Here is a 24,239-nt window from a genome sequence, read left to right as displayed (position 1 = left end):
CTGTAAAATATAATTGTTTGAAAACCTTGGTCTAAGTAATTTACATATATCTGGAGTCCAGTCTTCAATATACTGTTTTGACTGATTGGTATTGGAGTTTGAAGACAACTTCAGAATCTACAAGAAAGTGGAGCTTGATTAACTTTGTTGGGTTAAAAACTGATAGAAAAAAAAAAAAAGAAAAAAGAAGAGTAATAGCGGTAAGAGTAATCTCCAGATCAACCCAATGGCCCTTTGAATCCAAGTACTCTGTGAATAAAGAATAGCAAAATATCTTTATTTTTGTGTTATCGACTTACATCAGAAGAACTGTGTTTTGTCAAAAAATTTGGACAGAATACATGCAGAGTTCTTGTATTTACTGTTGTGAAGAGAAGATAGTGTGGTTGTTTTGTTTGTTTGTTTGTTTGTTTTTTTAAAAAAAGTCACAGCAAAGCTAAGAAGTGGCAGGAGTAGGGGAAAATATAAAAAGCAAGATGGGAGCAAACAAGGGATTAGAAAGAGATCAAATACACAGGAGAATCCTTTTGCTGTCTGCCAGTCCCTCCTTTTGTTATTGCTGGAAGAGCTTTTTTGGCTTTACTTCACAGTTTCTCTTACAAGCCTGGAAGGTTTAAAGAAAAAGAAAAACTTGAAATGTCTTCAATGAAGAGAAGACACTTCTTCCTTCAAGAGAAGGAGCTGTCAAGGAAGTTCGTCTCAAACCAGAAGCAAGTGCGGAAATGCTGTTCTTGGCTTTGGTCTTGGACTCGTGCCTTCCTGACAGAATTTTTCTCAATGTTCTTTTCTGGAAGGTGAGTTTGACTTCAACAACAAAGGTGTCAAGATGTATCCTATGCCTGAAATAGGAAAGTTCTATTGGTTTGGCATAGCGTACAACCAAAGGCCGACGGAGGAGAGGCATAGTTTGGTCCATTTATTTTGTGGGCTTCACCACACAACTAGATTTTCCCTTATATAATCTCTTGAAGATTTCTTGTACTGCAACACCTGAAAAAGAACTAGCCCCACCCCTCCAATGCCTTTTTAAGCATTCTTGCATGCGGTCTATTCTCATGCAGTCTTCACTGTCTGTCTAGTTTGGGAGTTTTTCCTAAACTTTAAATATCCTTGGCTGCTGTTATATTTGTATACTGAAGAAAGGGAGGTGATTCCTTTCAATTTTTTAGGCTGTGTAATCCTCTGGGGTATAAGGGATAAATAAAGAATAAAAAAACTCAGAACTTCCTTCATACATCATGGGTAATGTATTGTGCATGGTGGAGTTTAGCTGACAGGAAAAATAGTAAGAAAACGTTTTTGCGTTCAAAGTGTTAAAAGGCATTCCAAGCTTGTATTGAAGGACTGAAACAGTATCAGGAAGGTCTGTTTTTTAATAGCTTTAAAAACTAACAAGGTCTTTCTTGTGCCTTAATTTGGGGGAGAAGTATGGACAATTTTTCTCTTTCTTAAGCTTCCATAGAAATGATTGCTAGTTTTTATCAGCCCACTTCTAGCTGCATGTGGGTGTTCTTGTAAGTATTTAAGTGCAGGAAAGGAACTTTTAAACAATTCTCTCTTCCCCTGCAGTCACTTAAATATTTTGAAGCTTGGGAGTTGGATTAGAAAAATATCTAATTGCTCCATTTCTTCAAGCTTTTCTTCTAATTTCCTCAGATTTTCAACCATTTTTTATTTGTGAAGTAAATGATAGTTTTGAATATTATCACAATGTTCATAAAAGGTTCCCGTTCAATTTGTGTGTCCTTAAACACTGTAGAGTAGGTATGCAAATAGCTTGATTACTTTTATGTAGATAAATTGCTGTTACGGCATGTACAAACTTGTTTTTCCTAGTTAAATTTAGTGAGCCCAGTAGAAGTCTTCTAGAATTTGCTGGTCACCATTGTATTTATGATATACCATAGATGTAAAGAAATATATGCTGGATCTTGTACAGGAAGTTGAAGAGCTGACTCAGTTCCTGTTACTGATGATTTGTCTGTCATAGCCCCTTTTAGACAGGTGGGACAGACTCAATAAACAATGTACTTAATTTGTCTGAAAAACCAGGTTTTACTAAATCTGTTTTTGCGCCTCTATAATTTTGCTAATTTTTACCTTTGCAAACTCAGTGCAGCTATAGAAGTCTGAATTAAAAACTGAGTTGGTACCAGGTCATAGAAGTTTTAATTAAACATCCTTTTGCTTCTTCACCATCTCAGACTTGGCTACACTGATTTAGCTTTCTATTTTATCAAAGGGACCTGAGGGCTTGTCTACTCTTTTTTTTAGTAAGGGAGGAATCTCAAAAGTTTCAGGTCTAGGGATCATTCCCGACATTCACAACTAATACATTACCTAGCAGAAAGGTCACTCATGGAATCCAGTGTAGTTGTTGCAAAAACACATGTCCTCTACTTGCAGCATCTCTGACCTTGGAACTAAAATTAGACAAAACTGAAAAACAGAGGTTTACTTATCTCTAGATTTTTGGAGGGGAGAGAGATTATTTTTTTTGAGAATCGAAGGCTGGCCTTTTAGTCAAGTGTCCTTTTCAGTGCTTTCTGTTGCTGTCTTCTTTCTTTCAGTGCTCTCTTCTTAAATAATATTCTTCTTTGGCAAATAATATTCTAGTTAAGGTTTTTCTCTTTTCTTCTAATTCTAGAGAAAACCACCTGCATCTCATATGATACATTTGTTTGTACCTGAACTGAACTGTAAATTTCCTAAAGCAAACATTAAATGTTTTTTGAGCCCTATTACTTCTCAGTATTTTCCATGACTTTTTCAAGAATTCTCTTGAAGAAAGAAACTTGCCTTAACTCTTGTAGCCATCCTCTTCTGCAAGCTTCAACATTTTTTCACCTATAAGGATTTTTATAAACTTCATTTTACTGTATTAGTTATGCAAACCTAAGTAGGGAAAAATGTAACCATTTGTAATGGTTTGTTTTGTACAATTTGTAAACACAAGCTAATATGTCTTGCTTTGCATGGGCAGATTTTCAAGTTTCTGTTGTGCTTGATTTGCCGTCTGTACTTGTTCATGCTCCAGTGCATTCTGCTTCTAATTAGGGCATGGATAACAGAAAGAGTCTTAGAGAATGTGAGGGGAGAAAATGAATGGCAGGGTGGAATATGATGCTCAGTTTAAAATCCACAAGAATTATTTCAAAGGTAAAAGGAATTACCATGAGCATGCACTAAAAAGCTATACTTGTACATTGTTTCAGAAATGCACTTGCCCCCTTTCTATATTCCTATCCTAAAATTAGACACCAAACAAGCTAAATTCCACACCTTCTTGGAACTTTGATAGTTGAACTGGCTTTCCGTCAAGTAAAACAGTTCAAAATTTGGGTTTACGTTATCTTGACTCATGTTTTCTGAAGTTGTGCTGGTTTAAGATTGTGAATAACCAAAGCTCTACTTATTTTGACAGCACTTGTCTATGAGAATCTGATGGATTGTGCTTGCTTTTTTTTTTAAGATGTGTGAGTAATTCTTGAAGTGCAAACATATTTTCTGTCTCTGTATATATATACATATACACACATATTTATATAAATGCATATTTTTATGCATTTATCTAGATACGTACATATATACACTAAACACAAACATATAGAATGGAACTATTTGCTACAAGCAATCATTTCATTATTTGAGCAACTGACCCTTCAAAATATCCCTTTCAAAACTGACTAACGAATGATGAATGGTTAAAAGGCTGTACATGGTCATCAGTGTAGTAGTCCTCACCATGCCAGTTCCATTCTCCTTTGTATCATAAGCAGAGCTTGTATATGCTTGCTGTTAAACCCAGTATGGATCTATGTATTCTCTGATCTATGAATCTTCCTGCTCTTGAATACGGTATTGTATAGTTCAGGTGGATCTTACTCTCATTTATTCACTGAGGAACTTCTAAAGATTTTGTTTTCTTCCATGTGGAGGCATAGTATCTTTTAGAAAACTTTACCGTGTCGATGAAAAGTGTCACTTACATGAAAATGAGCAAGCTAACTTCGGCTCAAAGTAATCTGGAACTTAATCTGAAACTGCAAAGCAAATTTTAAAGATCAAGGGAGCTCGTGCTTAGGCAGTATGTTAATGTATTAATCATCAGTTAGGGCAGAGTTCATGTTTTTTTGTTTTGTTGTTTGTTTTTTTTTTCTTTTATACTTAAAAATCATACTAGAACTCTGTTTTCCTCATGTTATATGTTTAATAACATTAAATTCCTAGTGTGGCACTCATGACAATGACTGACAATAAAAATTAGATTCAGTAAAAATCAAAGAAGTATGTTTCCGGTATGGAACTCTTTTTTGATGTCCCTGCATATTCAGTGTCTGTCTCTTTGGTTTAAATGAAGAAAAAAGCTCTTTCCAAGTCTGACTGACCTACGCTGCTGACAGCTACTTAGAGGATGTGTGTTCAGGCAAAGTATATGCTCTGTTTACAATTAGTGCTCTACTTTTGGTTATTGTGATTTATTTTGATGCTGCTTTCTGCAAACAGTATTTGTTCAGCCTTCTCTTGCTCTACAAGATTTCCTACTGGAAGATAAATTACAGTCCCATAACAGAGACTCTTTTCTTGCTTTGAATTCCGCAGGGTAACTAAATGACCTGTCTTCCTATTTTTAATGGGACCAGCACACTTTGCTATCTAGAATAAATAAAATCAGAGCCCTGTAGTAGTGACTGATAAACTACGGTATTTTTCATCAGGTTCTTCACTGTAAATTAAACTACCATGATTTCTGCAAACTTCAGTTTACTGAAGTTGTATACAAGCGCTGACTGAGCAGTTAAGCTGTTAATGATCACTAAATTGTATGATGATGACTGTGCTCAGCAGGCAAAAACCCATCACCTTTCTGACCTTTTGGAGATCTTCCCTTACATTAGACAAAGTCCCGATGAACTGGCTTTCCCTGATCTTTTCCTGTTCCTTCTACTAAATACTTTCTGTGAAACGTATAAGTTAATTTGCATTCATATAAGTATGAAATAAACTCTGATGTTACAATGTTGTTTGTTTTCAAGCCTTATCAAGGGCTGCAGTACTCATTGAGGGCTATGAATATGCAAAACCTTGTACTTTCTAATTTAAGCTCAAAGAAGGTTCAGAACTATTTTTCAAAAGTAGTGTGCATGTTTTGATCATACCCTTTTAGCTGTTGGTGACATACAGCAATTTCTCTACCTTGCTAAGAAAATTATGGTGACCTTGTATGCAGCATGTATAAATTTCATGCTTGATATTTAGCACGAATGTATGAATAAAAAAAATGTTTTTACAAGATGAAGTGCTTGTTTCTTTACAAGGAAAGATTGCTTTCCTTTTCCATAGTGGTATATTTTGGGCTTTTTTCCCCCTTTTGCTTATTGAGTCCATAGAGTGCTTTTATAGTAAACCTTGTCAGTTTGCTCCTTCACGTTTTACACTGGTTATAGGCTGCTGAACATCATTAGTTTTCCTGGCATTTACTTCTGAATGCTGTGGGTATACAACTCAGATCAATATGTGTGTAAAATGCTTTAAAAGCTTATATGAAGAGGTTCCAAATAGAAACTGAGATTAACTCTTGAACTTGTTTCATGTAGGTCTTTGAAAGTTCCAAAAGGTGACAGGAGTTATCTACTAAACATCTGAACAGGAAACAACAGAATTTTGAAAACTTCTAAAAGACACTAAGCAGACCACTCATACAGTAGCAGTTCATTTTCACAAGCGTTTAACTTCTTCAGAGTAAAATATGAAAAATAATTAAATATTGAAAGCTATTAATGCTTTCAGTCACCAAAGTCAAGTCATCTTTATAGCTAGTCATCAATATAGCAATGCAAAAACTTCGGGAAAGGAAATCAGGACAAGCTTCATAATTTGAAAGACAAATATTTTGGACATTCTTCCAAGCAAGATGGCTTAAGCAAAGGAGGTTATAGGTAGCGCAATATGATCACTTCAAAGACAGTCAAAGAAAATTCATGCATAATCCTCTCAGTGCCTACCCTTTCAGCTGCTTAGGGGTTGTATAATGCAGGAGTATAAGGCTGAGCTAATGAAGCTTCCTGAAAAACAGGTTGTGTTAGATTAATGTGATGCATTAATATATTTTATAAGGTTAAAAGCTGAAACTAGCTTGTTCCCAATAGCTGAAGACTTCAGCACATCAGGTTGGCACCTGACTGCAAAACTGAACATTTTGGAAAGACTACTTTCAGGGAAATTAAAGAACACACTAAGGAGAGTTAAGCCAGCAGTATGCTGTGCTTAAGATAGAAATTTAGATCACAGAGGACAGAAAAAACACATAATTTTGAAAAAGAAATGGGCTTTTCACTATGAATTTCTCCTGGACAGCCTTTACTCAGACGATAATTCACTGATAAATGTCAACAATAAAATTAATTCAGAACATACTAAAAGAAAAACAGACCTGACACAGTTAAAGTAACTGCAGTCTTAAGAGAACGATTTAATAGAAATGTGGAAGCCAAGTGTATGTTAGTGGTCAAATTGAAATTCTTCGCTTAAACACAACTTGAAATCTGTGGATTTTAAATTCTCAATTTCAAATCCAAATTTAAAATTTTAATTTCTGAATATTGATATTTCCAAAAGGCTATCTAATGTCTAGAAGAGCAAGGAATAAAATATATTTGATATTTATTTTTATTAACTGAAATGTGGTTTTACTTGGCAATAAGATGGAAGTCTCTGGAATCCATGACCTCAGTAAGATAGAGTGACTTGGGCTGTGGGGCAGCTAAAGAGGAAGAGGGACAAGCAAAATCATCATGGTGTCAAATATAATTCAGACAGGGAAAACTTGTCACAGGACAAGACAAACCAGACTCTATCCACAAGAAACTGTTGAAGTGTTGTTCGTGCCCTAGACTAGAAACTGAACTGTAGGAAGGATGCAGATTTCCATATGGCAGAGGAGGATGGGTGTATAATATAGGAAGGAAAACTAAGAGGAGATGAAAACAATTTTGGAGAGTTTATTTAAAAAAAAAAAAAAAAAAAAAAAGAAGGTAGACTTGGGAACAAACTCCCAGTGGGAAGTAGTGGCAGTCTTATTTCTGATTCTTAAAATTAGACTGGTTGCTACACTATTGGCTCCAGCAAGTAGTTTAACTTAGTGTCTGAAATAGCAGTACTTGATTGAAAGATACTTCATCCAATTCATAAGTATGCCTTCTGGTTTCTGGTAACTTAAAAATATTTCACAAATAATTTAAAAACAGTTAATATATTGTGGTATGTAGCTTTAACACCACTGGAACTTGTGGGTCTTCTGAGTATTATCAAATTTCAGATGGCAAGTATATCTGTCTATCTCTAGATGTGGTATACGTTTGGTATGAATATGTAACTAACAAAATGATGAACTCTGGCTAGTTTGCAAACCAGATGAAGAATGTTAGCAAAGCTTCTTAATTTCTGATTCTGAATGTAGCCAGTGGGTTGGATAGAAAGAAGCTCTAGAAAGATCTCTTTTCCTCTCGAGTGAGGTGTTCTTCTTTAAGAAATGAAAAATCATGCATGAGCATTTGTGTTCTAAGAGCTTGTCTCATTGACCATGTATAAATGTCAAAAGTGAACGCAAATTTAAATTAGTTGGTAGTACGTGTAAACAGGACAGTGGCCTTCCTCTCCCTCTGGATAACTAGTTGGACCACTGGTGTGACAGAGTGCCCTGCTCTCCATAGCTCTGGCTGGCATCATTGTGGTTGTTTTGTTAGTCTGAGGACTTAGATAGGGATGTTGTCAGGAATCATCCGTGCTGACTGCAAAGATCCCTCTGAGCCACCGCAGTGTCCTGGAGGTGCGTTCTGCTGAGCTCCCCAGTACCTGCAGTTGGATGAGGCAAGATCATACAATATTTTTTTTTCCAAAGGCTTAGGGACAGGCTGAATTTTGCATACCTGAAGTCTCTAAATCTTTACACCCTGATGACTCCAAAACAGAAGCAGAGACTGCTGAATGGGGAAGTGATCGTGTCAGGTTTGTCATCGAACGTGACTGAATTAATGGTCTACTACTAATAGTGTTAATTCTTACCCTGTTGATAGGACCTCACTGAAGGAAGGGTAGATTAGACTAGATTTGTGAGGGGAAGTAGACATGAGCAATAAACCTTCTCCATTCTTCAAGAGAAATAAAAATGCTTTACAAATTTTGGGTAATTTCCTGAGAATATAACTTTGAGGGAAGCAAAAATGTTCTGACAACTTTGAATAATTTTTTAAATGCTTTTTAAAGTAAACTGATATTTTGAAATGTTTTCCTTTCACATTCTTGCAAAACATTTAAAACTACTCTGAAAAGCTGGAAATGATATAATAAAGAGATGTACCCAACTTTGGGATGGATGGAGGTGAAAAATGGAGGCAGTTCTTCTGTGTATAATTTACTAAGGATTTATTTCATTTGAAACAGTCATATATGAGGAGGACAAAGCGGCGGTTTTTATAACCTGAAATTTCTGCCCTTCAAAAAATTTGATAAAAAAGCTAAGCTGACCTCCCTTGTGGTCTATATTCTTGCTGATTGTTAATAAAAACAGCTAAAAAATAATTATATGGATAATAACTTTCCCTTTATTACTAAAAAGTAAATTAATTTGTTAGCCCTAATTTTTACCCTGTTCGTTCTATTGTAGTGTAACTTTGTTACGGTGTTTCTATTTCTTGTTTTGTTTATTTCACTAAAGCTGAAATATTTTGAAGTCAGATCTCTAAATAGTAGTATTTGTGGGGTTTTTGATACACAGAAGCTTCACTTATTTGCACATTAATACATTGTCTTCTGTATTTCCTTTTCATGTATTTAAATTGGCATACTATTTTTCAAAATATCTTTCATAGTATTTCATATTCACTAGTTCGCATATAGTCTGATGAGCTTTAGGAGATACATGTCTACAAATGAAGCCCATGTTTACTGTCTGGGAGGAGGGAAGAGGAAGAAAGAAAGAAATGGCCTAGTTCCATTTTCCTCAGGCTACAAAGCAAGTCGATAGCAAAACTGGGATTAATATTGCCCCCAACGCAGGACTATTCAGAAGGCCTCTTTAAATTGTATTGCTGCTTAATAACTTAATTTGAAACATCTATTTAAAATCTTTCACAACCAAATCCAAGACCACTCACTGTTTCCTGTCGACTCTGCTGATCCTTTACACGTTAAATTAATATAGTGTCACTGTAAAACGTTCCCTTCTGAGGGAGGAAAAAACTAGTTGCATGTTTTCTTATGCAGCTAAAACCAGAATGTATCAAAAGAAAATTTAAGTACTTTGTGAGGAGGCTTATACAATATTAATAATTACATAAGTTGTGGGAGTGACATGTAAGTAGTATACCTATAGATACATGTAGGATACTGGATTTTCTTTCCTACTAGCATTGACACTGATTCGAGCATAAAAGTCAAGGATTTGTTTCCAGGCAATTTGTCTTGGACAAGGAAGAAATTCTGATCTATCTTTTCTGAGTACATCTTTTGTCTGATGTATGTTAAACCTTTTAATAACCATGTAAGATTTATTTTTCAGGAACAGAGCAGAATAATCCAAAATTATTTATAATGCAAAGACAGAAACGTAATGAAAAATTATTTCAAGAGAGGATCAGAAAAAAATTAATAACATAGAGAAAAATGAGAGTGTATACACAATAATTAATGTGGTAATTGTTGCATTTTCAATTTTATGAAATTAATACCTGCAGTTACATAAAAAATCATTATAACACAAACGACAAAGGAGCATAGCAAAGTTAACAAGACCTGCGCTCGTCTAAATGGCTTGTCTAGGCATTCACGTTGAACAACTTTGGGATAGGCAAGTTAATAATTCTAACCTTTGACTTTCAGCAATAACCAGTAAGTGGAGTTACTTACAATACTGCTTGCAGGTTTTTATTATTCAGTGTGTCTTCTGTCTTCTTGTTTCAGAAATACAGCACAGTAATTCTTGGTGTAAATTATGTATAACACGACACTCTTGTGTTGAAAACTTGAGCAAAAGGAGCATGACATCTGTAAGAAAAGCAAATGTTAAATAATGCGGCCTGCCTACACTGAATCCTCTCAAACCACAATGTAGCCAGCTGCAAGTTTGATGTCTGTTCATTGAATTAGTGGGGTTGATTGATACATTTTCTGACATATTTAGCTTTTACTATTCACTGTTTCTTCTATATGTGTATGTCACTGTTTTGATATTCTAACAGTCTTCTTTCTTTCCTTGTCAAAGGGGATTCAAGGAAATGGGTTAATAATCATGTTAGTTAATGAGCTGAAAATATTGAAAACCTTGACATTACTTTTGACAGCTATAGCATAAAAAGAACATCTTTGTCTCCTTTGTTATAGGTTTCCTGCAGACTGTTTTCCTGAAGTGCACTCAGCATTGTTTGTGATCTATATAGAATTACAGCACAAAATTTTTACACACAGACTTGTTTCAGGTATGGTAAGATAAATGATAAATTAGTATAAAAAATGGTTCTAGTCCTGTAAAATAAATGTGAAATACAGAGTTTTCTGGATGTAATCCAGATTCTTCAATACATAATGTAACTTATACAGATTTTTTTCATTTAATGAGCAGAGTAATCTAAACGCCACCAAAATCATAAGCCCCTATTGACTGGGGAGAGTATTGGGTTACGCCCACTGAAAAAATAATAACATGCATTTGAAGATAGCTAGGGTCATATTCCAAGGCAATAACAGTATGAAATCTTCCACCTTGTACATATTCAAAAGCTGTCTTGACATGGTCCTGGGCAACTGTCTCTATGTGGAATGAAAATCCATTGGAATCTCTTGTGGTTTTGTCTGTGTTAGGACACTTCTTAGAAGCAGGAGAGAAGCTATTAGAGGTTTTTGGGGTTTTGTCCTCTATGTTTGCTCTACAGTCTTGTGCTCAACAACTTTGTCATCCAGTTGTCTTGTTCGTACTTTGAAGGGCTTTGTCTTCAGACACAGCTCACTGAGCAGTGGGAACTCCAACATGGAATGGATGCGGTCATCTGAGCAGTGGGAATGTGGTTTTTCTACAGCAGTTAGCACTGGGCACTTTTATGTATTGCAGCTTTAAGGAAAACTTGATTTCAGTATGCTTATAGAAGGAGGCTAAAGTTTCTGCAATGGATTACATTTCCTAACCTTTTTTTTTTTCCCCTCTGTATTCCCTTCTCACATTGCTTTTTCTCTTGTGGCTCTGATCCATACAAGTTCTTGCTTGTGCTGTCAGAATCAGTTTATTGCATTTCAGATGTGCGTTCAGCTTGAAAACTACAATGCGTATGTGTTTACTCTAAAGAAAGAAATAAATCATAGAATCATAGGATCATTGAATTGTTAGGGTTGGAAGGGACCTTAAAGATCATCTAGTTCCAACCCCCCTGCCGTGGGCCGGGACATCTCCCACTAGATCAGGTTGCTCAGAGCCCCATCCAGCCTGGCCTTAAAAACTTCCAGGGATGGGGCTTCCACCACCTCTCTGGGCAACCTGTTCCAGTGTCTCAGTGAAGAACTTCTTCCTAACGTCCAGGCTGAATCGTCCCATCTCTAGTTTTAATCCATTCCCTCTAGTCCTACCGTTACCCGACATCCTAAAAAGTCCCTTGCCAGCCTTCTTGTAGGCCCCCTTAAGATACCGGTAGGCCACTATAAGGTCTCCTTGGAGCCTTCTTTTCTCCAGACTGAACAACCCCAACTCTCTCAGCCTGTCCTCATAGGAGAGGTGCTCCAGCCCTCTGATCATCCTCATGGCCTTTCTCTGGACACGTTCCAGCACGTCCATATCTCTCTTGGTGGTCCAGAATTAGACGCAGTACTCCAGGTGGGGGGCCTCAGGAGAGTGGAGTAGAGGGGGAGAATCACCTCCCTCGACCTGCTGGCCATGCTTCTTCTGATGCAGCCCAGGATACGATTGGCTTTCTGGGCTGCTAGTGCACACTGACAGCTCACGTTGAGCCTCTCATCCACCAGCACCCCCAAGTCCTTTTCTTCAGGGCTGCTCTCAAGCCAGTCACTGCCCAGCCTATATTGGTGCTTGGGATTGCCCCGACCCAGATGGAGGACCTTGCACTTGGTCTTGTTTAACTTCATGAGGTTGGCATGGGCCCACCTCTCCAGCCTGTCAAGGTCCCTCTGGATGGTATCCCTTCCCTCCAGCATGTCAGATGCCCCACACAGCTTGGTGTCATCAGCAAACTTGCTGAGGGTGCACTCTATGCCACTGTCCATGTCATTGATGAATATATTAAATAGTATTGGTCCCAATATGGACCCTTAAAGGACACCACTTCTTACTGGTTTACACTTAGACATTGAGGCATTGACTGTCACTCTTTGGGTGTGGCCATTCAGACAATTCCTTATGTATTGAATAGTCTGTTCTTCAAATCCATACCTTTCCTTTCTTTGGTTCTTCGAGTGGACAAAGTAGCCCACAATATGAGAATGACTTCCTGTAAGTGCTGGTGTTGTCCTTTCAGAACTTGCTTTGGGTGAGGAGATCACTCTAGTTCTTATTCCACATCAGGTAAGTGCACTTCTGCAACAGCCTCTTCTTGTGCTTTTGACTCAGCTTTAGGACACAGCTTCTCACCAAAGCCAAAAGGAAAGTCAAGTAGCAGAGGGTCTTAAGGTTACTTGTCTATTGTCTAGGATGACTGTTTCTTGTAGTGGTGCTTGAGTCAAAGGCACAACCAAACGAGATTGCCCCTGCGTGGCCAATATGGTCCCAGCAAATACAACAGGTCAGGTTCCTGTTGAGTGCCTGAGTGTCCAGACCTGCAGACCGGAGTCTTTGACTCTCAGCAAAGAGAGGAAAAAAAGCAAAAATCAGTAGCATGGATGATTAGGTAATTCAGGGTTCAGTGCAAGTTAAACCTTAAGCTGACATCACAGTGTAATTATGATGATGATGATGTCCATCCCTGTATTGGTGATTTCATCCTGCATATGATAGACTGTGAAAATTAATATTTTATCAGTGCTAAAACAGGTGTGTCTGATGAGAAGTTTTTTCCTACTAATAAAAGAAAAAATGAGAGGGGCATATGTTACCCCATCAAAAAACAGACTTGAAAAATTTCTTGGCATCTTACGTTTGATTAACTGAATGTTATAAAGAAATCACTTTTGTGGTAAATTAATGAAATTATCCTGTCTTTCTTAACTTTCTGGGGAAAAAATAATCAAGTATTTGTGGCTGGAATACTCACTACCACATCAGTCATGTAAAGGTTTGATTTTTGAAGTATGGTACGTCTTCTTTTCCTCTTGAGTGTTGTTCATGCTTATATTTTATGAATCTAGACCTTACAGAAAAGATTTTCTGCATTATAAACTATATAAAAATAAAACAGTTTACCTCCCTTTTTATATGTGGCTTCTGTAATTGTGGAGATAAATGAACATGGCTTCTCAAACATAATTCTTTTTCTCTTTAATGTTCAAACTGTAGCTCAAAGAATTTTTATAGATTACTTTTTCACCACTTTTCATTTTTATTCAGACAGTTGTCACTGTGTAGGTTTTTTTTAGATGAGTACTTGCTTTTATCTTAAACCAAAGTCAGTAAGAGTACAGCAACTGAGTAGAACCATTCAATGATGTGGAATAAATTACGTAATAAAAGACTAGCTGTATGAGACATTACCTTCTTTCTGTCTTAAAAAGGAAGTTTTGGTTTTTTAAATGCCTAATATGAAGACCCAATCTGTGTAAACATCTTCAACCACAGAGGTTACTGAGAAAGTGAATCTTGTAAAGGTGCTCTTTTTTTTTGGTATGGAGTCACATTCTCTGAAAATATTGGCAGTATCGTGGGGGTTATCTCTCTGAGTACATACGGTGCAACGATAGTTCATTCTCCACACCTTGGTTTTAGCCTTTGGGAAGCTAATAAAGGTATCAAATTGTATATTGACAGTGTCAGTCTGGTTCTTATTATGTATAACTATCTCTACAAATCTAGGCGTGGACTCTGTAGGAAAGAGTAATTCAATGGGATCAGTACAGGTACCTGAGAGGGTAAATCCAATGAGTTCATCTCTTAGCTTGTAGGCAAGGCCTGTTGCTTCTACATAACCAATTTTTTCCGTAGCTCACCATGGCATTCTTCACAATTCATTCTAGTAAGTTGCTTCCTTTACAGGTTTTTCCAGTGCAATTCTAACTTTTGGGATTCTTAGGTAAGCCATGAACTGATATCAAAACAATGTGTGAGAAAAAGGTGAAAAAAACCCACCAAAGCTTTTCTTTATAAACTTATCAAAACAGTGGAATATCTATTTTATCACAGTGAAACTGAAGCTTCTGTATTTATAGAATTTTAAGGTAAATGATGCTTGAAGAGCATAATTGTACATTATACTGTAAATATCAGTAAATTACTGCCAGTACTGTAAGTCCCTTCATGTCTTTTTTTGTAATTTAGAATATAAAAAAATGCTGGAAGCTTTAGAAGAGTATCTCATAAGATACATCTCATGATGTATCTCATAAAAGATACATCAATTATATATTTAATATTATTCTTTGAACCTTTGAAATAGGACCTTGAAGCCTAGACATGGAATTAGGTAGTCGTAAGATTAGCACAACATTTTGTGCTTGTGAGTATCCTTTAGATAAAAATTAATCTTTAGTCAGAATTCTTGTAATTCTTTTTCAGTAATGCCTGATGTACTAATTTCTGGAAACCTAGAATATAAATTTTCTCTGAATTGTGACACATAAACAAGAATCAACCTTTTTCTCTTTGAGATAGTTTAGTCAATCAAAACTGTCTTTCTTAAAAGCCAAGCAGTCAAGCTCAATTGGTATTGAATTGCATCATGTTTAATGCATTAGTGAAGACATAGTAACATTCAGGGCCTTCACATTGTAGACTGTCTTTCACAACATCATCTAATTTTTGTCTGTTGTTGCCTCCTACTTCCCTTCCAATACAAAAATAACAACAGAGAAGGCAAGGACTTTTTTTTAAACCATCTAAGCACAAAAATCTTCAGGTGACATAAAATTCTGTAAATATACAGTAAAAAATAACTCTTGAATGATAGTCTTCTGATCAATGAATTGAAAGAAGATTCAAAATTACTCAAAGTCCAACTTGACTTTCCTCTATGAGATTGTCAGGGAAAGTTACAGACTAATTAGTTCTTAGTGTGGGCAAGAGATACAGAGGACTGACTGTTCTCATCTTGCGTGTTTTAATTTTTTTTTCTGGTAAACCACAACTATCTTATTCAGGATACTGAAAATATTTGGCTGTTTCATTTAAGGCTGTATAAGGTTGTTCTAGCCTTATAAAAATGAAAATGTTTTAGGTATTTAGACTTCCTTATTGTTTTGTGAACAAAATAGTGTTAGTCTTTATATGTGAGAGTAGGTAGTCTATAAGCATCTCTCTGGAAGTTTCTTCCTTCTCTGCAGAAAAATAGAATAAAATTAGAACTTAATTTTGTCTTGCGATGAGTGCAAACTATCTGGGCTATAAACCTCCTTTTTCACAGATTAAAATTCAAACTCTCTGCTTTCTCTATCAGTAGAGGTTGAAATATGAGTTCAGCAAGTAAATGCCGTGTTCGGCTAAAACTACAGTTCACTATCTCAGAAGCATTCTGGGTGGCTTTCCAAACAGAAAAACTGTATAAATAAGGGAAGGAAAAAATTTATGAACTGCAACACTTTTAGGAAATTTTATCTGTGACTGGAGCTGAGAAAAGTGTCAACCGGTTTCAGAGCTTTTTGCCAAGTCTGAAGTATGCAGTATCTGCTTTTCTTTGTGCAGCTGAAACTTGCTTTCAGGTATGGTTCCTGAACACCTAATTGGATTATCCTCTTGTTCTTTATTTGTTCTTGAAACCCCTGTAGAGGTCTGTCAAATTAAACTTTAGAGTCTATTCCATCTGCTTGCAGAACACCTGGAAATAGATGTTAAGCTTATTTGGGTTTATATGGGTCATTCTCAGTGACTGATTAAACTGTCGAGACAAAATGATGGTGGCATGCGGAAGAATTCCGCAAATCCTCCCTCTACATGCAAACAATATAGGTGTCCTTAAGTTAGAGATAAGGATACTGTTTCTTAGAAGATTAAAGAATCTGTCATTTTGATTCTGTGTTTAAAAATTGTAGGACGTATGGAATTAATATTGTTCTAAGTGATGTATAATGATTGATTGGTGTTTTAAAATATTTGTCATGGTTTGGGCAGGACTGGACACTGATACCACCTCTAAACATGGTAAACTCTACCGTGTTTTCAGTTTTGATAGGTATTGTATTGCGCTATGGCTACAAGCAGAACTCTGTGGCTATTGGCAAAGCCAGCAGGGAGGATGAGGCTGTATTCCTTCTAAAGTCAAAGAAGTTGTTGTCTGTACTACCAATTATTCACTACATCCTAAGCTGAAAGCACAATGTCAGCAAGGGTGATTTGAAATATCGGGAGAAAGGAACTCGTTTCTTTTGGCTGTCTGGGGATTCTGGGGTGGGGTCTGTGTAAAGGAACCAATCAACTTCATTTGAGTTTGTGAAAGGATGAAAGCCTAAAGGGTGCTCTGAGGGCAGAAACATCCAGGTGTATGCTACATGAGAAACTGAAAAGGATTGAGAAAAAATGTACTTTGCTGACATGGCAACGTTTTAACTAACACAACATGCAGTTCAGATGAGACGCAACAAATATCTCTAAATACTTGAAAGAGCTGGATTCTTTACAGTTGTCCATGAACACACTACACATTCACAAATCTGACATCTCTAAATAATATTAAACAGGTTTCTGAACAAAATTTCATCAGCTCCAAGATATATCCCTCCTTTGAAAGTTATAGTGGGATGCAATTTTATCTGTAGTTTAATATTATTGAATGCTGAAATCAGATGAAGCGCACAGAGGTCCAAGATTTGTTTTTCATTAAGCAATGGTTACATAAGCATATAGCAAGAAACAATTGCATCTCACAATGGTTTAAAGCATAAGTTTCATAATCATAGAATAGAATCATAGGATCATAGAATGTGTTGGGTTGGAAAGGACCTTTAAAGGTCATCTAGTCCCACCCCCCTCCAGTAAGCAGGGACATCTTTAAGTAGATCCGATTGCTCAGGGCCTCATCCAGCCTGGCCTTGAATGTCTCCAGGGATGGGGCCTCCACCACCTCTCTGGGCAACCTGTTCCAGTGTCTCACCATCCTTATTGTAAAGAACTTTTTCCTAATGTCTAATCTAAACCTACCCTGCTCTAGTTTAAAGCCATTGCTCCTCATCCTATTGCTGCATGTCCTTGCAAACAGCCCCTCCCCAGCTTTCTTGTAGGCCCCCTTCAGGTACTGGAAGGCTGCTATAAGGTCTCCCTGGAGCCTTCTCTTCTCCAGGCTGAACAACCCCAACTCTCTCAGCCTGTCTTCGTAGGAGAGGTGCTCCAGCCCTCGGATCATCTTTGTGGCCCTCCTCTGAACCCATTCCAACAGGTCCATGTCCTTCTTGTGCTGTGGGTTCCAGAGCTGGACACAGTACTCCAGGTGGGGTCTCATGAGAGCAGAGTAGAGGGAGAGAATCACCTCTCTCCATCTGCTGGCCACGGTTCTTTTGATGCAGCCCAGGATGCGATTGGGCTTCTGGGCTGCAAGCGCACACTGTTAGCTCATGTCCAGCTTTTCATCCACCAGTACCCCCAAGTCCTTTTCCGCAAGGCTGCTCTCTATCGCATCATCCCCCAGCCTGTATTGATAACGAGGGTTGTCCCGACCCAAGTGTAGGACCTTGCACATGGCCTTGTTGAACTTCATAAGGTTTGCTCGGGCCCACCTCTCTAGCTCGTCCAGGTCCCTCTGGATGACATCCCGTCCCTCTGGCCTGTCAACTGCACCGCTCAGCTTAGTGTCGTCAGCAAACTTGCTGAGGGTGCACTTGCTGCCACTGTCTATGTTATCGATGAAGATGTTGAGCAGCTTCAACAAGGCCAAGTGCCGGGTCCTGCACTTGGGCCACAACAACCCCGTGCATCACTACAGGCTTGGGGAAGTGTGGCTGGAGAGCTGCCTGGCAGAAAAGGACCTGGGGGTTCTAATTGACAAGCGGCTGAACATGAGCCAGCAGTGTGCCCAGGTGGCCAAGAAAGCCAATGGCATCCTGGCTTGTATTAGAAATAGTGTGACCAGCAGAAGTAGGGAGGTGATTGTCCCCCTGTACTCAGCACTGGTGAGGCCACACCTTGAGTATTGAGTCCAGTTTTGGGCACCTCAATACGAGAGAGATATCGAGGTGCCGGAGCGAGTGCAGAGGAGGGCAACGAAGCTGGTGAAGGGTCTGCAGAATAAATCTTATGAGGAGCGATTGAAGGAGCTGGGACTGTTTAGTTTGAGGAAGAGGAGGCTGAGGGGATACCTCATCACTCTCTACAACTACTTGAAAGGACATTGTAGAGAGGGTGGTGCTGGTCTCTTCTCACAGGTAATTAGCGATAGAACAAGAGGGAATGGCTTCAAGCTGCAACAGGGTAGGTTTAGACTGGACATTAGGAAAAAATTCTTCACAGAAAGAGTGGTCAGACACTGAAATAGGCTGCCCAGGGAGGTGGTGGAGTCACCATCCCTGAATGTGTTTAAGACTTGTTTAGATGTGGTGTTAAGGGATATGGTGTAGGGGAGAACTTTGCAGAGTGGGGTTGATGGTTGGACTCGATGATCCCAAGGGTCTTTTCCAACCTAAATGATTCTATGATTCTATCTGGACATCGAGCCATTGACCACCACCCTCTGGATGTGACCAGCCAGCCAGTTCCTTATCCACTGAACAGTCCATCCATCAAATCCATATCTCTCCAACTTAGAGGGAAGGATGTTGTGGGGGACTGTGTCAAAGGCCTTGCAGAAGTCCAGATAGATGATATTCGTTGCTCTTCCCTTGACCACTGATGCAGTCGCTCCATTGTAGAAAGCCACCAGGTTGGTCAGACAGGACTTGCCCCTGGTGAAGCCATGCTGGCTGTCTCTAATCACGTCCCTGTCCTCCATGTGCCTTAGCATAGCTTCTAGGAGGATCTGTTCCATGATCTTCCCAGGCACAGAGGTGAGGCTGACAGCGCAGTAGTTCCCAGGGTCCTCCTTTTTACCCTTTTTAAAAATGGGTGTAATGTTTCCCTTTTTCCAGTTGCCAGGGATTTCACCTGACTGCCACGACTTTTCAAATATCATGGAGAGTGGCTTGGCAACTACATCAGACAATTCCCTCAGGACTCTGGGGTGCATCTCATCAGGTCCCATAGACTTGTATACGTTCAACTTAAGGCTGAATAACATATGTTGTTCCTCTGAACATCCATGGAAACAAATTCCACACCTGAATAGAAATTCTGATGAAAACACATTAAGGTTGTTGAAGGATTTTATTTCCATACTTTGCCATATTCATGGAGATGTGAACAATAGGTGAATATCAACAAATGTTAGTTGATAAAGCTAGAAAAGCTCAGAACATGACATATTTTGTCTAATTCTACATATACTGATGAAAAGAGAATTAGTCATATAGAATCATAGAATTGCCTAGGTTGGAAGGGACCTTTCAGATCATCTAGTCCAACCATCAACCTAACACTGACAAAAAGCATCACTAAGCCATATCACTAAGCACTGTGTCTACCCGTCTTTTAAATACCTCCAGGGGTGGTGACTCAACCCCTTCCCGGGGCAGCCTGTTCCAATGCTTAATAACATTTTTCCTAATATCCAATCTCAACCTTCCCTGGCACAACTTGAGGCCATTTCTTCTTGTCCTATTGCCTGTTACTTGGGAGAAGAGACCAGCTCCCGCATCTCTAGAACCTCCTTTTGGGTAGTTGTAAAAAGCAATAAGGTCTTCTCTCAGATTCCTTTTCTCCAGGCTAAACAATCCCAGCTCCCTCAGACGCTCCTCATAAGACTTGTTCTCTAGAGTCCTCACCGGGTTTGTTGCCCTCTCTGGACACGCTCCAGCACCTCAACGTCTTCTTTTGTGGTGAGGGGCCCAAAACTGAACACAGTACCAGTGCCAAGTACAGGGGGATGATCACTTCTGTAGTACTACTCACCATACTATTCCTGATACAGGCAAGGATACTGTTGGCCTTCTTGGCCACCTGGGCATTGGAGTATGTCTACTAGAATCAAAGAATAAAGGATAAATATAATAAATGGAGAATAGAATTTTCTGTTGTCATACTTTAAAAGCTGAAAGCACGTGAATTTTTAAAACCAAACTCTTGAAAGTAATAGTAATAAACATGGTGAACTTCCACAGTTTGGGATTATCTGTGCAATACTTGATGTATGCTCAATTTTCTATTTCAATTAAAATGCAGCTGATTATGCATGAAGGTAAATTACTGCAGTTGTCTAAACAAAACAGAAGAGCATCTTTCAACTTAAATTGCTGTCGTTACGGGAAATATCTCAGTTCTCTTGCAGACTGTGAAAACTCGTTCATCATTGGTGTATATATTTAGCAAGTGGATCCTAACTGGAGAAAAAAAATGTTTACTAAGCCTTTTACACAGTGCATATCTCTTCATGGTAACGTTCCTCTGAGCAATGATCATCATCACAGATTGTTTTCTTTGTTCACCTGTTGGCATTTCTGTTTCATCAATGTAGGGACTCCTTCATTGGCTGCTGTTTCCCTAACTTGCTGCTTAGTGACAGAAGGGCAAAGGGACACCATTTTTGCTTTTGGTAGCTGCTAAGCAAAACAGTTGATCCTCCAAATGTCTGCTACAACTCTAAATATTGCAATTTAAAATCTAGGGTAAACTCAGTCTGGAAATATCTATTTTGCAGCAGCAGCAATAAAACAAAATCTGTATTTCTCAGCCAATGCCATGTTGTGTGAAGCCTGCTAGAAAGCTGGTGATACTAAGCAGTAGAGTGCAGAAACAAAGCAGAGAAGACACCATACCAAGTATTTCTGGAGAATTTAGTCTCCAGAATTTAGTCTAATTCTAAACTTTGGAATTTGTGGTATTACTCTGTTCCTTGCAAATGAATGATTCTGTGATAATGTAAGTAACAAAAAAAAAAAAAGTTTTATAGTGAAAGGAACTTATTTGTATATCAGTACAGATCAAAGAAATATTTGTCTTGGAAAAGACTTGTGAAGTCTTTTGTGTGATGTTTCATATCAGTTGGGTTTTTTTAATCATTCATTAAAAAGTCATTTTATTGAATACTTAAGCCTGCCTGGACTTTTTTCAGCCTGTTTATTGAATGTCACTTAGCCTTGAAATACCAGAACAATGCCCTTGAATAACCAGAACGAGAATAAATTTGACCAAATTCAAATATAATTTCCAATCTCCTTAACTAGCAATGAGGATAATTTACGCATACATCACTGTGCTTCAGACCTCGTCTTTGTTTGCCATATAATCCAACCATGAGTTTTGTTCTGTTTTCATGGGAATGTATTAACCAATGGAGAGATAAAGTACGTTGCAATTAAGTCCCCCTTTATAAAAGCATTTGATATAATTAGAACACTTCATTGATTGGGAATTGCTTTACAGATCATAGGGTAGCTATGTTTAAAATTTTAATTAGGTAAATCTGCACACAGCATGGCTCTTTTAGTCTGAACTTAGATTAGATTCTGTATTTCTGTCAAAATAACTGTACAATGACTGAGAATAGGAGTCAGGGAGAAGATGTATAATGTTAACTAATCGAGGTGAAGTGTTAAATTACTATTTTACTTTATACCATGATCATTTTCCCATTTCTTAATATCAGAAACAGAACTATTTGCTTCATATGAAGCATTCAATCAGAGTAAAAATTGTGTTTAATAGTTTAGTGTAATTGTTTATAAATATGCACATTAAATATATATATTTTTTTCATTCTTTGGAAACTCCATTACCTTTTAACTTCCAAGCCAACCATATTTACAGTGAATCAATAACTGTTTCAGTTGGGAATAATGAATGCACTGTGTGTGTTTTTATCAGTGTAAGTGTGATCAATATCTTTATTCATGTGTTTTTGTCTGTGGAAATGCGTTTCGATCTGTGAATATAAATCCACCCTCCACTGTGCTTGTGAAATGTCAACTGATTTTGGAGAAGGAAACATATGGGTATAAATATCAGTATAATTGATCTATAATATAGATATGTATCTCCAGCAGTAAGTAATATGGTTGTACTCATGCCAGTGTTTGGTGCATGAATATTCTCTCACTGCAGCATTGAGGAATCAGCAGCTGATTTAACCAGTTATGTTTATGTTTTAGAAAGCTATACATGGAAGTCAAAGCAATATAATTAATTCCCAAACTGGTTTTTGAACACTGAATCATCACTACCTGCTGTAGTAACACCACAGTTATAAATTACGAACACCAGAAAATGTAAAGGCTAAAGAAAATACTAGATGAGCTATTAAGATCTGTCTTTGTAAGTCACTGATTACAAATCTACCTCTTTCACATTACCTTGGTTTCAACACATACTGGCTGTAACATAACTTACTTCTTCAGAAATATTATCGTAAATAATCCCTGCTAAAGTATTCTCCAGCTAAAATCTTGTATTCAAAAGAGAGTGTGGAAGGCTGCCTTGCAACACACTTCCAATACACATGTATGAAATCATGGAACACTTCAATGTTCTTGCAGTCCTGACAAGTTATAAATCTATGTTTGTTCATTATAAGATGTTCATTATAATTCTATAAAACTATAGCCCAGTCCTCTTCAATATGTTCATCAATGACCTGGATGAGGGGATAGAGTGCACCCTCAGCAAGTTTGCTCATGACACAAAGCTGGGGGGGGTGGCTGACACACCGGAAGGCTGTGCCGCCATACAGAGAGACCTGGACAGGTTGGAGTTTTAGGCAAAGAGGAACCTTATGAAATTCAACAAGGGCAAGTGTAGGGTGCTGCACCTGGGGAGGAATAACCCCATGCACCAGTACAGGTTGGGGGCTGACCTGCTGGAGAGCACCTCCGTGGAAAGAGACCTGGGAGTCCTGGTGGGCAACAGGATAACCATGAGCCATCCATGTGCCCTCGTGGCCAAAAAGGTAGTTGTAGAGAGTGATAAGGTCTCCTCTCAGCCTCCTTTCCTCCAGGCTAAACAACCCTATCTCCCTCAGCTTCTTCTTATAAGACTTGTTCTCTAGACCCTTCACGATCTTCATTGCCCTTCTTTGGACACGCTTCAGAACCTCAATGTCTTTCTTGTAGTGAAGGGCCCAAAACTGAACACAGTATTTATGGTGCAGCCTCACCAGTGCTGAGTACAGGGGGATGATCACTTCCCCTGTCCTACGGGTCTAATTCTGATACAGGCCAGGTTGCTATTGGCCTTCTCCACTTGAGCACACTGCTGCCTCATATTCAAGTGGCTGTCAACCAACACCTCCAGGTGCTTTTTTGATGGGAAGCTTTTAAACCACTCTTCCCCAAGCGTGTATTGCTGCATGGTGTTTTTATGACTGAAGTGCAGGACCTGGCACTTGGCCTTGTTGAATCTCATATAATTGGGCTCGTCCCCACAATCCAGCCTGCCCAGATCCCTCTGTAGACCATTTCTATCTACCCTCAAGCAGGTCAACACTCCCACCTAAGTTGGTGTCACCTGCAAACTTACTAAGGGTGCAAACTCCTTGTCCAAATCATTGATAAAGATATTAAACAGAACTGGCCCCAATACTGAGCCCTGGGGAACATCACTTGTGATCAGCTGCTGACTGGACTTAGCTCCATTCACCACAACTCTTTGGGCCCAGCCATAAAGTTATGAAAAGATATAATCTTTCAATTTGTGGGATAAGTAGTTGGTTTTGTCAGGGCAAAATTTATTACTTGTATCTTTCTACCAAGAAAGTACTGACTTTTGTTTGCCCCTTTCCAGATTTTTTGTTCAGGAGCTGCTATGTCATAAGGTCCTTACAAACTGGCACCTTAAATATGCTACCAACTTTTATTCTAACTTTAAGTTGTATTAACTTAATACTTACCTTTTTCTTCTTTAAAAATACAAATCTTCCCTCCCCACAACTTTTTCTAGATTTCTCAAGGAATGCAAAGAAAATGCAGAGGAGAAAGTAGGAGATTAAATCTCATTTCTAGGGCACTGTGTCTTTTTTTCAGCTCTTTAATTGTTAGACATTTATTGGTCAGAAGGCTATAAGAAACACCATCTGTTTTTCTGTTATCAG

Source organism: Larus michahellis, chromosome 1 (genome assembly GCF_964199755.1).
Source record: "Larus michahellis chromosome 1, bLarMic1.1, whole genome shotgun sequence".
NCBI classification, from domain to species: Eukaryota; Metazoa; Chordata; class Aves; order Charadriiformes; family Laridae; genus Larus; species Larus michahellis.
This window is presented reverse-complemented; position numbering follows the sequence as displayed.